The sequence below is a fragment of the Athene cunicularia genome (assembly GCF_003259725.1).
Source record: "Athene cunicularia isolate RWA chromosome 1 unlocalized genomic scaffold, athCun1 chr1_part1, whole genome shotgun sequence".
NCBI lineage: Eukaryota > Metazoa > Chordata > Aves > Strigiformes > Strigidae > Athene > Athene cunicularia.
Genome location: NW_020799091.1, coordinates 29,624,949 through 29,634,773, shown reverse-complemented (window position 1 = coordinate 29,634,773; position 9,825 = coordinate 29,624,949).

Genomic DNA, 9,825 nt, shown 5'->3' with positions numbered 1-9,825 from the left:
CCCTGCATCCTTTTTGCTGCTTTGCTTTTATGATTTCTCACTGGACATATGTCTTAACATTTCAGCTTTGATGGTAATACAGCAGTCAGGACAGGTTTGCCAAACCCTCACACCCAAAATGGAAGGTAATTAATCCTATTGTTCTTCCATTTTAAAATTGGATATAGACAATTTGAGTTTTCTTGGACTCTCTTCCCACCACTGGGCTGGAACAGATTGTCCCCTCCAGAACAATTTCAGCCACAGTCAGTCCTTAAAATTGTGTTTTCAGCTTTTTCCCTTCAAAACAGTGAGGGGGTGGGGGGTAAGAGAAAGTGAATTAGGAGCTTTTGCTCTTCCCATTTCACAGCTGTTTCTTTCTATCATCAATCCTGGTAGTGCTAAAAAGGTTTGCAAAAAGTCAGGTATGGGGGGAGGCTGGTGACAGGTGAAGGGGATAAAGCAAGGCAAATGATTTAAAGGACTGGTGAGCATCAGTGGGAAAAAGATACTTTTGAGGAGGATAGTTGCAGAGGGTATAGTGAGGTTTACACTAGGAGGTTGAGCTGGGGAGGCCAAACAGGCAGAGGAAGAGATATGGCAGTGGTGGCTGATGGGAGAGTGGGGAGAGGGAAGTGGTGCAGCACCACTGTCAACTAAATTTATCGCCTGCTGGATGTGTAGGGTGAGAAAACCAGACTTCATGGTGCAACAGAGAATATTGGAAAGCTGGATTTGTAACCTTGAAAAAAAGCTAATGCTCTGCAAAAACTTCCTGTACTAAGAGTATGTCTTGCTACAGATGATGGTGGCATAGTAAGATGGAGCAGAATGAATAAGCATTAAGATAGAAAAGTCTTCCACCACCATGGGCTTGACATAGAGCACTGTAACAAAGAAGATTGCCAGAGGTAAGAGCTTTAATGATAAAACTCCCCTCAGGGGAGCAAGAAGACCCCATACTCTAAGGGGAATCTCTATTCAAGGATTCCTCTTTTAGTTTATAGCACTAGAAGTTTACAGAAACATCCCTCCAGAGGTGAAGCTCAGGGGTGTGCATCTAATGTGTAGCAGCTACAATATTTGGATAAAGCTGTGAAAACAGCCTCATTTTCAGGGATCCTGCCTGTTCCTCTGGGATAACAGGTATTCTGAAAAATACTCACTGTTGTGATTAGCATAAGCAAGCCTCGTATATCAGTTGGCTTTGGTTTTAGCTCTACGATGCTTAATGATCACAGGAATTTCTCAGGGGGTGACAGCCAGAGAAGCATCAAGCAACCTATTGGGATTTACAGGCAACCCACTGGAACAGATTAAAATGTAAAAAAAAAATGGTTGTTTTGTTTCTGAGTAGTTTTTACACATTTCTTCAGCTGTGGTCTTTTTCACAGGATTTTAGCCACGTTTCTGCTTTTTTCTTCTTTAAAGGTAAAATCCAGATTTTCCTGCTGGAAATAGTCTCCAGCAAACAAGTATTTAAGTGTTAAGCAAGCTTGACGCTTCCTATTTTAAGCCTTTGGCACTGACACACCCATAAGCGTCCAGAACAAAAATGACTATAATTTCCCAAAGCAAAATGATAGAATTTCCCAAGCAGTAAGGGAGTTTGAGGTAGGAGGTTCCTTTTTTGATTACTTAATGGCCCACGTTCTCTAGTCATGGTGGTGTCACCATCCCTTGTTCCAGCTACATGTGCTTGGGCAGGGTTTTAAACAGTGCAAGCAGTCTAATTTTGCAAGATGCTTTGTGCTCACAGTCCAGCTGGAGGTTCTATGGTATATGGATGGGTATTTTCATATGGGTTAACTGCGTGCCTGCTTGAGCATGGGAGTGAGGGGTTGGGCAGTTCCTGCATGTGAAGTAATTCAGAAGTCAAAGTTGAGGGTCTTTGAGTGATTGCCGTGAACAAGCAAATATCCCCCTTCCCGGTTTGGGCAGGGAAATATTTATACGTATTTACTCTGTCCTGTACATACAAATAAATGAGCAAAACAAAGCAGGACTGCCCCTGAGTGTAATTCTGACAGCTTGTTTATACCCCAGAGCCTCAAGAAATGTTGAATTTTTCTTGCCTTGTGGGAAGTCTGCAGGGCAGACTTACAGGCCTGGTCAGTGGCATGTTATTATCTATATTTGATGCACCTGCTGATCACAGCCCTATCAGTATGTTCTATAAGTTACTGAATCTGGGTTTTTTTCAGATGTCTATGCATTTGGCCACCCTAACTTGGACTCCTTTGTTCATTCACTTGCCATGCTGTTTTTTTCTCACTGCATGTACTTACTCCCTGCCACAGAAGGGTCTTGAGAAATTGCTTCTGAAAACTGATCTGAAATTGCAAGGAGTCCCATGTCTCTGTTTCCCAGATTTCTTTACAAAATACTGTATTGGATCTGGTAATACACAGGCACTTTTACAAGGCACACTGGAACAGCTTAAACTATTAAGCTTTGTCTTAAATAAGATTTAAAAATCCCCTTTTGGACTGAAAAAAAAAAATCTATTTTCTCACTTAAGATGAGGAGTAAAACTTCTGTTTGCAGCAGCAACTGATCAAGCTACAGAGCTCAGATAGTAACAGCAAACACTTTTTTTGCCTAAAGTTTTGTTTGGGAGGCAATCACTTTAAGTGGTGTCTGCTTAAGGTTTTAAAATTCCATCTTTTCATTCTAGCATAGCCTGATCTGAAGGATGGCAGGTCAGCAGACAGAAGCCAGGCTAGGAAGAGGCAAGACCTTCAGCTGTGACCTGCTTGGGCTGCAGTATTGTTGGAAAGAGAGGTACCACCTCATCCTCTCCCCGTAGTGGTGGCAGTGGCCCACCCTGGAAGCCATAAAGGGATGACAGTGCTACTGTTGGAGAAGCATTGAGGACGACACGAGACAAACAAAGGTGATAAAGCACCAAACATGCCCTGAGAGAGGACAGGTTGAGTGGATGCAATCTGAGGAGGACTTACCATGAGAGGAGAGGTGCTGTCTAGTTTATCCTTGCTGCGTATTTGATGCAAAGGCACAGTGAGGCATTATATTTGCTAAGCGAATCCAGCACACAGCGGTTGGGAATGAAGGGCCTAGACAGGACTGCTTTAATTTTCACCTGTGTAAAAGGCTGGTCCTCCAAAGCCTTTTCTTACTGAAAGTGAAAGCAGGGTAGGAATCATACAGATTTGAGGGCTGGTAGAGTTTTTAACCGTGGTTTGGTTGAAATTGTTGGGGGTTCTGTGTTTGGTTTCCATTCCTACCTGGTGAAGTGGTGTGGAGTGAAGATGAGATATCCCTCTGCAGACAGTTACTACTTTGATGTTACTGTACAATGAAAACAGAACATATCAGGACTCCAAAATAGCAACAAGCAAGTGTAGGGGCTTAACTCAACAGGAAAGATACAATTTAGTTGATTATTAGTGTAGGTGTACAAGAAGGGATGATAGAGACAGGAATTATTTGTACAATTCCACACAGAAGAAATGTAAATAGCGAAATCAAAGGGAAAAGGGTGGAACAGAAACAGGTTGAAGCCAAGAGACATTTTTTCTTTCACTGTCTTACCTCCTTCCCTTTCTGGAGAAATCCACCACAGGGAACCTTGTGAATGAGAATTTAGAAAATATATAGATGACAGCAAATGTTTTGCATTGAATTAGACTCTGTCTGAAGATGTTTTTGTTTCTTATTTCTAGTATCTGGCTCTAACTGTGACAGCCTAGATGATGGCAACAAAACCCCAAATCCTGCTGGAATTTTTACTTGTACAGTCACAGTGAAACTTGTTCAGAACAATACTGGTCTGAAGAAACACAGAGAATATAAATTTCTGACATTTCTTCTGTCAAAATCAGATGAAATGCTGAATTCCAAATAAATGAACGTATTACAGTATTAAGGTATGATACATAAAAACTACAGTACAGTCATTGTAATGTCATACTGGTTTGATAGTGGTACATGCCTAAATCAGCTGTATTTTGTACAACTCCATATCCTTATTTTCAGATTGAGCTCTTCGCAGTTTGTAGCATTTCCAGCTGAAATATCATCCCCTGGTTTAGAAGATTAAACTAATCTTCATCTCATAGCAACAGCTCTGGTTGGCATCCTAACACTGCTGTTGCCAAATGATTTTGTGATGTTACATGTTCATATTAAGTTAATTTAGCAGTAGGATTTATCACCACAGAGTGGGAAATTGTTTGATTGAAACAATTTCCTATTTAGCCACAGTGGGCAGCTCATAAACTGTTCAGGACTGTGCACGTGAGAAACATGCGAAGGAATTTAGGACTGAAAAAGGAATACTCTGACTATACCCTCACCCAGCATATAATGGCATTGCCAGTGGAGCACACGGTCCTGTGAATGGGGAAGGAGATGTATAAGACTCAATCCATTAATCATTGCAGGTTCACTTGCTGGCGTGGATGTTGTGGTGCAGTGGTACAGACTTTACAGCATCTTGGAAAATTCGCTGCCTGGCCATAACTCTTCAGACTTCAGCAGAACGAACCTGAATTACGTAAGATCACATCTTGACCTTAAATGATAATCAGTTACATAATTAGTCATCAATGTATCTACTAGAGCTGTTTGGAAAAGAAAACATCTTTAGAAAAATACTGAAAATTTGTTGGAAAAAAAAAAATATTTGGTTAAGAAAAATAAAAGGTTTTCTTCAGAATCTGAAGGTGTTTGAAAGAGAGCAAAGCTTTCTGCAGGAAGGTTTTGTTAATAAACCCCCTTATTTTGCCATTATTGCAGTGTGACTGGAAAACTCTAGGTAAGTCTAGTGCTTGGTAGTGGATGGTCTTACCAGAATTCTGTACAAGCAGAACCATGAGCTCCCTTCCCTCCAGGGTCTTTGCTGATGAAGAGGCAATGAGAAGATTGCTGATGAGGACTTCAGATGCAACAGCGCACACATATTTCCACTCACCAGAGAAGATAGTATTTACCTCCATAAATGTGCCTTTGTGCATGTGGCTTAAAACAGCGTTTACTTTTTTTTTTTTTTTTTCCCCAGCCTCTGAAGCCCTTTCATTTGTGCACACTCACATCTAGACTGCTTTTTGTTTTAGAGAGAAAGCTTTGTAATTGTAATTCACAGGGGCTCAGGACCCCACAATAGGTATTAAAAACATTTTTTTGACCTTTTTAATATTATACCAAATGCTGCTAAGCAATTAAGGCAATAAATATGAATGTATAATTCCTCTTAGGAATATAAATGTGAGAAAATTAAATGTCAACATCTACCTTGGTGTTTACAAGTGCAGCTATAGAGTGTGAATTCATCGCCCTACCTAAATTCCAATTTTGTATATATTGCTCTTAGAGGGAGGTGTTTTTTTTCCATTTTTTCAGTGAATTCAGATACATAATCTCTTTGGTAGCACTGAATGTCCCACTGGTGAGGGACTTCCTCTGACACTGTTTATTGCTGATCCTGTAGAAGCAGGTGCAAAAATAACTTGCATGGTTTCAAGAGAAGCACAGTGTCAAAGACAGCATGTGAGAGTTGATGGCAGTTCCCAGCTCTGACAGTGGGTAGCCTAGGCCTTTCATTTCATCATTTCACCTTTTTGTGTTCTGGTTCCTTTTACAGTATGTCTTGTCTCATTTGACTTAGTTCTTACCTCCAGAAGTTTGTGTCCTATTCTGCTTTTATACCATCCCTGGTGCCACCAGGGGAGCATGGGCTTAGCCCCAGACTCAGCTGGGGCTTATTCATGGTACATAAACACAAACGCTAATAATACACACTGCCCACTCCTGTCTGGGAAGGAAAGGGGAGAAGAAGAGGGAGCATTTTTTGCATTAAGGCTCTATCGAGAAGCTCCTAATGTTTAGAGGAGAGATCATGACAGCTATGCGCTTCTTAATGACCCAAGAATTCACTGCAACTAAAAAAGGTAAAGAAAAGTCATTCCCTTGACATATCTTGTTGATGGATTGCTGATTCCATCTCAAGACATGGTGGTTTTAGGCTGAAAGATTTTTATTGACAGTTTTTGATTTGTTTCGCTCCTGGTTTTGTATGTCTCCTCAGCTAGTCCTGCCAGAATACATGATGAGTCTCCTGTTATTTTAGTGTAGACTAGTCTGGTTGTTCTTCACTGTTTTGCTAAATTTGTTTTACTTAACATAACAAAGGGAACTGACAGCTCTTCTGCAGACATCACTTCTGTCTCATCTACCAGCCTGTGCTCAGGTGGATATAGTGCCACAGTTGCATGATAAAGCTGGCAAAAATATTTCCTCACCAAAATGTGAATTATCTCCCCTTTCATTGAATTTTTTTCTTGACAGTTGAAGATACAGCCTGATGATCAAGTTAGCATCAGCCTAATGAACATTTCCATCATTTAATACTGTGCTGAGAAGGGGACAGTTTGATTTTAATATTCAATTTTCTTGCATTTTTATGTTACTAAAATAATAAAACTGCAGTGGATGCCACCGTCTCAGACTGACATCCTCAGAGAGAAATAATCTTGTTTCTGGTGCTAGCTGAAATGCAAGCAGGAATACCATCTGCAAAGCCAAGTCAATAACCCTCCCCTTTCCTGAGTTTCAGAAAAGTTGATTCACTCAAATCCAATTAAAAGAATAACTCTGTGAATTAAGTTGCACTTCCACTAAAGTTGATGCTTAGTTTACTGCATTTGACAGAAAAGTGAAATAAATTTTATTGAATAAATGAACTGAAACAGAGTTTCTGTCTTTGAGGTAAACTGGGAACTGAGTGCTCAGTTCAGGTTAAATAATAAACTTGACTATTTCCATGTAGGTCCTTGATAGGTTCATTTGTACTTGCAAGTACTTGCGTGATTACCTTAGTCATCACCTACAGGGATGAACTGCTTCTGAGCAGATGTACATTGATAATCACCTTGCACACTTCTGAGAGGAGACAGTCTTTTTCCAGCAGACGTTCAAATGTCAAATCCCCCAAGTCCAGCTGTGCAGTGCTGTGTTGGGTTCACTGTGGTCAAGGGCCAAATACCCGCCCAACTGCTCACTCCCCCTCCTGAACAGGACAGCAAGAGAAAATTGTGTGAAAAAACTCATGGGTCAGGATAAAGACAGGGGAATCGCTTACTTGTTACCATCACAGGCAAAACAAACACAGCTTGGGGAAAATAAATTTGATTTGTTGCCAGTTAAGAATGGAATAGGATGATAAGACACAAAGAGAAGAATGAAAACACCTTCCCTGCAACCTCTTCTTCTTCCCCGGCTCAACTTCATTCCTTCATTCCCAGCTCCTCTACCCACCTGCTCCTGAAAGTGCCACAGGAGAAATGGGGAACAGGGGGGTTACAGTCAGGCCGTAACAGCTCCTCTCTGCTGCTCCTTCTTCCTCACGCTTTTTCCCTGCTCCAACATTGGTCCTTCCCAAGGGCTGCCATCTTTCAGGGTAAACCTGCTCCGGCATGGGGTCCTCCACGAGCTACAGTGTGAATACCTCCTCTGGTGTGGGGTGCTCCATGGGCTGCACTGTGGATATCTGCTCCAGTGTGGTCCTCTCCATGGGAAATACCTGCTCCAGCGCCTGGAGTGCCGGAGTGCCTCCTCCCCTCCTTCTTCTGACCTTGGTGACCTTGGTGTTTGGGCTGCTGTTTCTCCTTTTTTTTTTTTTTTTTTTTTTTTTTTTTTTTTTTTTTTTTTTTTTTTTTTTTCCCCCTTTCCACCTATCTATGTCTGGCATCTTCTGCCCTTTTTAAACACACTTTTCCTGAGGTGCCACCATCTTGACTGTGGGCTCAGCTGTGTCCTGCAGTGGGGCAGTTGGAGCTGGCTGTTACTGGCTGTTGTCTAGCTGGGGGCAGCCACAGTCTCTGCTCACAGAGGCTGCCCTGCAGCCCCTCTGCCAACACCTGGGCACTGACACTGCACAAGTGCTCAGTGAAAACCTGCAATTCCAGCAGTTACTCTAGCAATATTCCTGACTTCACATCGGGTAAAATTCTTTAAGCTCTCTTTCCCAGCTTGATGTCCAAAGCCTGTATTAGGTTGGTGTCATGTTTTTCCTCACTCACATGACATATCTTGCACACTCTCATGAAACTTGGGGAGACCCCATTTTTGGATCTCTCTTCACTAAGGTATATTGTTTCTCTTCAGAAATGATTAGTAGTTCTGGGTTTGCTGATGGTAGTCCCTGCTTCCATGCATAAGGTGTCCTTTGAAGGCTATCAACAGGAAGGTACCATAAGAATTTCACACTGGGATAAAACAGATAATCTCTTACAGTTTTAATATTCTTCTACTAGAAACTAGGAATCATTTTATAAGCAGACTGTTGAAACCTCTGTCAAGAGTTGATAATTAATAGAGGTACTCCTGTGCACTGGTAGGTTGTTCCCTGTTCCAAGAACTGTACTATAATTAGCTGCACTCAAGACAATTGTTGTTTAACCCCAGCCAGCAACTCAGCTGCTCACTCACTGCCTCCGTGTCAGGATGGGGGAGAGAACTGGAAGGGTAAAAGTGAGAAAAACTCATAGGTTGGATAGTTTAACAGGTAAAGAAAAAGCCACACGCACAAGCAAAGCAAAACAGGGAATTCCTTCACCACTTCCCACCGGCAGGCAGGTGTTCAGCCATCTCCAGGAAAGCAGTGCTCCATCACACGTAACAGGAACTTGGGAAGACAAATGTCATCACTCTGAACATTCTCCCCTTCCTTCTTCTCCTTCCAGCATGATACCATATGGTCTGGGATATCCCTTTGGTCAGCTGTCCCAGCTGTGTCCCTTCCCAGCTCCTTAGATACCCCCAGCCTGCTCACTGGTGGGGTGGTGTGATAAGCAGAAAAGTCCTTGAACCTGTATGAACACTATTCAGCAATAACTAAACCATCCCTGAATTATCAATGCTGTTTCCAGCACAAATCAAAAACATAGCCCCATACTAGCTACTATGAAGAAAAATGAACTCTACCCTAGCCAAAATTTAGACCTTCAAATGTTGGTGAAAACAAAAATAATTCTTACATACTTTATGCTGATTCACACTTTGCATAGTGCTGGACAATCGCAATGCCCCTTAAAGTTAAGAGCACACTTACCGTGCGTCTAATCCTTCTATACTATTTGCAACATTAACTTCTAACAGTTGTTTACACATCAGTTGGGCTGTTTATGAATCATAGAGTGAGAAAAAAAATGTCATAACCAAGGTACTGATATTTTATTAGTGAACTCAAAGGATATGGGGGAGTTTGGGTTGACTTGGGTTTGTTTTTTTAAGGTGTTTTTTTTTTTTTTTCCCAAAAAACTCTCTTCGTTGAGTAAGTTTTACAAAATCACCTGCATAGGTATGTAGAATATGGCTGAGAATATTATCTGAGAGCAGACGGTTTTGATAAAGCTGGGAAATTACAGTGATAACAAAATAAATGCTTTCTTATCTAATCACTATCTACATTTTTGCTTAAAGATAAGTCAAAAAAAAAAGGCTAGACTAGAATTTAATTAATAAGTCAAATATCTTTAAACATTGAATTTTATGAAGTATTGCAAATTTAATTAGACATTTCCTGGTTGCATATCAAATTAGTATGCAAATTTATATTATTACTATGTCCTATGTATAGTACATATATATTACATATCTATATATATATTACATATCTATCTGTAATAGTATATCTATTACATATAGCATATTTATGCATACATCATATATATATATATATGCGCAAAATATTTTTCAGTGGTTAACTTTAGAATTAGTGGCTCTGGGGAGTTTTTACCTTATCTTTGTAAAGGATTTCTTCTTTTTTTCTATGGAATTGAGGTAGTCTCCTGGCTTGAGATATTACCCTAAAAATATAAGACC